This window comes from Capsicum annuum, chromosome 7 (genome assembly GCF_002878395.1).
Source record: "Capsicum annuum cultivar UCD-10X-F1 chromosome 7, UCD10Xv1.1, whole genome shotgun sequence".
Classification (NCBI taxonomy): Eukaryota; Viridiplantae; Streptophyta; class Magnoliopsida; order Solanales; family Solanaceae; genus Capsicum; species Capsicum annuum.
In genome coordinates, this window is record NC_061117.1 from 121,590,948 (window position 1) to 121,598,497 (window position 7,550).

Genomic DNA, 7,550 nt, shown 5'->3' on the forward strand with positions numbered 1-7,550 from the left:
CATTAGTAACGGAAAATTCCTTATTTATCAAAATAGTGCAATTTATATACCATTTATGAGCTGTAACTATTTGCATCATCCCCAAAAATAATCCCTTTTCAAATCTTCAGTTGGACTAAGTTTATCAATTTCATTATTTTCAGAGTATTCCAAATCCTTATCTTTTCCTTTTGAGGTAAAAGAAGTTTCAGGGATTTCAATAATCTTTTCTTCAATTTTCGAAATTCTTTGATCGGAGATCATCTGATTTTGTTTTAAGGAAACAAGTTCCCTTTTCAATTTTTCAACTTCGATTTTTAGATCATTAAATGTAGTATCTCTGCCTAGGGTTTTACTCAACGCAAGACGTCGATTAACTTCAGCTAAGGAATAAAACATGTGATGATTATCTTTAGAAATACTAGTATTAGCAGAAGTTTTTTGAGTAGCAAAATTAAGGATTTTTTCACGCATTTTTTCATCAGTAACTTCTTTTAGTAATTCGAGAACACTTTCAGCAGTAAGAGTTTGAACATTTAAATCAAGATCTTCGAATTGCGCTTGAAGTTTATACATCATTTCATCACAATTGCAAATATCATTATCACAGTCATTATATTTATTAACCTGATCGAGATCACTATCAGAATTAGGTAATTCAAAATCATCTTCAGAAGTAGAATCAGATTCGGAAGCAGAGGTGTATAATAAATTATAGACTTGGTCATGAACTTCTTCAGAAAGTCCTAAGGACTTGAGTTTTTGTAATTTGCAGTTTGGAGCTATATGACCATACTGGTTACACTTATAGCATTTAATTTTGGCTAATTCTCTTTTGGATCTATTTTTCGTGAATCTGGTAGACTTACGAAGGGATTTTCTAGTTTCACGTTCTTCCTTGGTTCGATGCCTAGAACGTTTATTTCTATAGGATTTATTAGGCTTGGAATATCTTTGGGGTTTTCGTACGAAGGGCTTATCCATACCAAATTGCTCACAAAAGTCTCCTATTATTATTATTATTATTATTATTATTATACTTTACTGACTACCAAGGGTATTTCGATAATTTTAGTCACCCCAACCTTCACTTATACATAGTAGTAAATAAAATGGTTTCACATGGATATGATTATTTTCTTATATTTATTAGTTCTGTCCTTATTTTTATGGTGCAATAAAATGGTTACACATGCATATTATTTTTTTCATATATTTATTAGTTTTGTCCTCTAAAAACAAGGGTGACATTCAGAGTTGTAACAACTATAGGAGTATTAAGTTGTTGAGTCACATTATGAAGATTTGGAAGAGGTGGTTGAGCGAAGATTAAGGACGGTCGTGTTCATTTTGGAGAATCAGTTAGGTTTTATGCCTGGTCGCTCGACGACAGAGGCAATCCACCTGGTAAGGAGATTGATGGAGCAGTATAGGGAAAGGAAGAGGGATTTGCACATGGTGTTCATCAACCTGGAGAAAGCGTATGACAAAGTCCTTAGGAAGGTTTTTTGGAGATGCTTGGAGGTGGAAGGGGTTCCGGTGGCGTACATCAGAGCTATTAAAGACATGTACGAGGGAGGAAAGACTCGGGTGAGAACGGCGGGAGGAGACTCAGTGCACTTTTCAGTCGAGACAGGGTTGTATCAGGGGTCGACTCTTAGCCCATTTCTGTTTGTGTTGGTGATAGACGTGTTAACGCATAGTATTCAAGGTGAGGTGCCTTGGTGTATGTTATTTGCGGATAATGTAGTGCTGATTGATGAGACGCCGGAGGGGGTGAGTGAAAGACTGGAGGTTTGGAGGCAAACCCTTAAATCTAAAGGGTTCAGGTTGAGTAGGTCCAAGACGGAATATATGAAATGCAAGTTTAGTGATTTGAGTCAGGAGGACGATGTGGTTGTGAGGTTGGATTCTTAAGATGTTTGTAAGAGGGATAATTTTAAATATCTTGGATCTATGATACAAGGGAATGGTGAGATTGGCGAGGATGTCTCTAAACGTATTGGAGTAGGTTGTATGAAGTGGAGGCTCGCCCCGGGAGTGTTGTGTGATAAGAAGGTACCCCTTAGTCTTAAAGACAAATTCTACAGAGTGGCAATCCGTCCAGCCAGGTTGTATGGAGCGGAGTGTTGGCCAGTCAAGAACTCTCATATTTAAAGATTGAAGGTGGTGAAGATGAGAATGTTGCGGTGGATGTGTGGACTTACTAGAGGGGATAGAGTTAGGAATAAGACTATCAGAGAGAAGATGAGAGTGGCTTCGGTGGAGGACAAGATGCGCGAAGGAAAGTGAGATGGTTTGGGCATGTGATGAAGAGGGGCACGGATACCCCAATTTGTAGGTGTGAGAAGCTAGCTTTGGATGATTTTAGGAGGAGTAGAGCTAGGCCGAAGAAATAGTGGAGTAATGTGATTAGACATGACATAGAACAGCGACAGCTTATTGGGGATATGACCCTAGATAGGAAGGTGTGAAGGTCGTAGATAAGGGTAGAAGGCTAGGGTAAGTGTGTGAGTTGTAGCAAGGTGTTAGGAAAGCCCTTAAATAGCCGGGTTAGTAATTCTAGGACTTTGTCCTTTAGTAGGAGCCTCTAGTCAGGAGAGTTTGGGAGTGACGGGTGTCTTTGGTCCGTAAGTATATGTTACTACTAGGCGGGTGTCCTATTTCTTATTTGAATTGCTCGTATTTCTTGTATTTCATATTTCTCTGATATCTATTCTAGTATTTCTTATTCCTTATTTCTGTTATGTCATCCATCCTGCTTCATGTTCCACTACGGCCTTGTGCACTATTCTTTATCCTGAGTCGGGGGGTCTATTGAAAATAGATTCTCTACTTCTTCAGAGGTAGGGGTATAGATTGCGTACATTTTACCCTCCCCAGACCCCACGTTGTGGGAATACACTAGGTTTGTTGTTGTTGTTGTATTAGTTTTGTCCTCATATATTATTTTTATTTAAACCTTTGTAATTGAATTATACATGGTAGTATTTTTTATAAATATCTTTTGTTCCTTATTGAATGACTATCAAGAGTATTTCGATAATTTTATGGTGAAATAAAATGGATATACATACATATTACTTTTTCTTTATATTTATTAGTTTTGTCCTTATTTTTATGGTGTAATAAAATGGTTACACATGCATATTGCTTCTTATATTTATTAGTTTTGTCCTCATTTATTATTTTAATAATATTTTTATTTAGACCTTCGTAATTGAATTATGCATGACAGTAATTTTTTTATAAATATCTTTTTGTTCTTTATTAAATTACTTATTTTTTTATACCCAAGGGTATTTCGTAATTTTATAATGCAATAAAATGGTTAAACATGCATATTATTTTTTTTCTTATAGTTATTAATTTTGTCCTTATGTATTATTTTAATAATATTTTTATTTAGATCTTTGTAATTGAATTATAAATGGTAGTAATTTTTTATAAATATTTTTTTGTTTCTTATTAAATGACTATCAAGGGTATTTCAGTAATTTTATGGTGCAATAAATATTTTGAAATCGATGTATGTCTCCTCAGCTTATATATTTGAAACTTTCAAATGAGACCTGCATCATGTACTTTTTCAGGAATGTCCAAATGAAAGACGTGTCGTCAATTGTAGTTACAACAATCTAACTAGATTTTTATCCACTTATATAATCACTTTTGTATTAGTTGAACCAATCTAGCAAACTCAATTTTGTTCCACACTGAATGTATATATTATGTTAACATCGATTCATCGTACTACATTTTTTTCTTTTACTCCTATACTAAACAATTAAAATAAGTAGGAAATAATCTTCCCCAAAGTTGGATTTTTTTTGCACATTAGTGTTGTCAAAATGTCCGTGGCTTGCACGGCACGGGTATCCCGTTGATATATGATTATAAGTATTTAATGCTTTGAGTTTTATTAATTAAAATAAAAAGGAAAGAAAACTAAATTAAAGGGAAAAAAATAGGAAAACTACTAAAAAAAAAGAACTCTCTCGTTGTTTCCTTTGCAACCACAATAAAGTTTTCCGTCAAAATTTTAACATAATTTTAATAAGGAAAATTTTAATAACTGATTTTAGTTGCTCTTTATAATAATTGTTTATTAATAATTATTTATTATATATATATATATATATATATATATATATATTTTGATTTCTCATTCGATATTTGACATCCACATTAAATATTCAAAAACTGTACAAATATATCCCTGAATTATAATAAATGGTACATCTATATTTCTCGTTATATTTTGGGTATATTTATACTCTTCTCGTTAATATTTAGAAATTTATATACACATAGACTTAATAAAGGGACACGTGTCCAAATCCTAGCTGTTGACCTATTTTTTAATTATATTTAATCTAAATATATTAAATTATCCAAATTAATCCTATCTGATCCAGACCCGACCCAAATCTCACTCTCTCTCTTTCTCTAATCTAAAAAAAAAAAAAAATCCTAATTAGCATCAAATCGTAAAATGTACACGTTTGCCTCCTCTCTTGATAGGCACCCATATCTGAATGGGGACATCTTTTTCTCTTGTGGAATTTTAAGGTATTCAATGGCCTGCACCAATCTCGTCTTTACTGATAAAATATGATTTGGATTTGTGAGATTGTTCGATCCAATCCATAGCCTCCTATTCATTTGAGTGCCTTCAACCTGAAAACCTGAAGAATCTGGACGATGGGAAATCTGTGTGTTTTCTCTTCTGGGTGCAGAAGATTCATCCATTTGGGGGACAAACAAATTGTCAACTATTGTATCTTTTTCTGTTTCTTGCTGGAAGGTCACTTGATTTGTGCTTGGAATGGAAACGTTAGTATCTAAAAGGGGTTGAGAAGGCAAAAGAGGAAGTAGTAAAAGGAACTGCAGGCTGATTCCAGAAATAATTGGACCCCTGATCAGATGTCTCTACCCAGAATCCGTCAGAAGTAGTTAGGATTTTTTTTTTTATTAGAGAAAGAGATAGTGAGATTTGGGTCGGGTCTGGGTCGATTCTGGATCGGATTGGGATTGATTTGAGTTATTTAATATATTTAGATTAAATATAATTTAAAAAAGGGGTCAACCGCAAGGATTTGGACATGTGTCCTTCCGTTAAGTGAAGGGTATATACATCTCTAAATATTAACAGGAAGAATATAAATTACCCAAAATATAATGCGGGACATATATGTATCATTTATCATAGTTCAGGGGTACATTTATATCTTTTTCGTTAAATATTTGATTAATTCGAATCGCATCCCTTAAAATCTATTTAAGGGATGACAAAAATAGCAGTGGAAATAATTTACTGTTGAGTCCAAAGCCTAATGTGATTTTTCTTTTTTTTTGAGACAAAATATCAAATAGAACATTTCTATTTCAAAATAATTAAATTGTTAGGTATGCCACACCAATTAAAGAAAAAGACATAAATTGTAGTTACTTTCTTTTACCTTTTCAATTATTCTTAAATTATTTTCCTAAAAAATATGAAGTATTTAAGAATCTGATTAAATAAAAGGATAAAATTAAAAGAAATTTTTAACATATCTTTTTAATAAACAATTCATTTATTTTGAACAATAAAAAATAACTTAACAATTTATTTATTTCAAAATGAAAAGAGTACCAAATAAGAAAAAAGCAAAATGACTTTCTGGACCCTTATACTATGTCGGTTTTGTAAGTTGGATATTTCTACTTACATGTTTGTCATGGACCCTTGAACCCATCAAAAAGCAACATTTTGCACCATTTGACCGTTGACCTTACCTATGTGGCATTGAAATGATGACTAGGACAAAGAGAGTGCAGCCACTCACCTGGGGTGCGAGTGGGGGTTAATTTTTGATCAATTTTACATTAAAATAATTTAAAAAAATAATATTAAAATTTAAAAAAAATAAAAAGGATTATTTTTTTCCCTTCATTTTTTTAAATTTAAAAATATTTTTAAAAATTTAAAAATAATTTAAAAATATTTTAAAAAATTTTTAAAAAAATAAAAATAATTTTTTTCCTCCCCAACCAACCCCAACCCCGTCCCCACGCCTCACCAGCCCCATCCAGCCCCTCCCCACCCCACCCCCAGCCCCCATACCTCTCCCAGCCCCATCCTCACCCCACCCCAGCCCCTTCCAGCCCCCACCCCCCATACCCCCCCCCCCCCCCTTTTTTGGCCCCCCCCCCCCCCCGCCCACACATTCACTTTTTATTTTTTATTTTAATTTTTCCTTTCAATTCGATTCTTTTCATTTTTTAATTAAGATTGAAATGTAAAATCTTTTTATTTTTTGGGGGATTAAAATTTAAATTGAAAGTGAGTGATCGTGAATGTTGAAAAAAATTAGTGAATTTCGCTTGAAAAAAATTAAATTTTTTGTGAATTTGTTATAATTATTTAAATTTAAAAATAAAAAATTTAGTATGTTTGCATATGTGAATTTATAGTGAAAAATTTAAATTAGTTGGAGAAGAATTTTAATTATTTGGAATAGATTTGATGTTTAATTTGTGAGCAAAAATAAAAATATGATTATTTAAATTTTTCTATAATTTATAATTTTTTCTTATTTAATTTAATTAATTTAATATTTAATTTGTTATGTAGCATTTTAAAAATGATTTGAAATTTAATATAATTTTTTTTTAAATAACGTGGTGAATGACGTGGCATCAGGTGTGGCAGCTGACTTGGGAGAGAGTGTATTACACTCACCAAAAAAGGATTTAAAATATTACGTTTTAGTAGATTAAGGAATTCAAATGACAAACATATAAGTAGAAGCGTCCAATTTACAAAACCAACATAATGGAAAGTTACAGAAGGTCATTTTGCCTAAGAAAAAATGCTCAACCTCAAGCTACTTACTCTTTTCGTATTGTTTTGGAGTAAAAGGTGAGTTTTTATTCTCTGGCTTCGAGGTCCATTTTTCACAACAAGACTTTCAAAATATAAACAAGGCAAATCCAATCACGGAAATCAAAGAAAAAGTCGGCCATTTAATTCATTCATTTATGAATTACTATAATTTTGTATTAAATATGAAGAACAACTATCTTAACAATTGTATGCCATATACGACTATTATTCTATGTTAATTTAAGAACATTATAAAAATTATTCTTTCCATTTCATTTTATTCGTCCCGAATTTTTTAATTTAATTTTTTATTTTACTTATTATTTTTTATTAATCAAGATAAGATAATTTTTTTCTTTTTTTTTACCTTTAGTATTAATTATTTTTTCTCCAAATTAAAATATAAACATCATTTAGTAGGGGTACTATAATAATATAATTATTTTTCTTAATCAATATGCAATGTCAAATTGGAACGAGTAAAATAGGACGGATGGAATATTAAATTTTTAAATTCTAATTCGACTCCAAAGTTTAGTTATCTACGTTGATAATATTTCATTCTCCATTAAAAGTTTCGAGTTCGAGCTGTGAATATGATAAAAAATTCTGTTAGAAGCGTCACCTTCAAAATAAGCTATGCCGATTTGAATTAATCAGACATTCAGTGAATATCAAATACTGGATGAGAAATCAATAT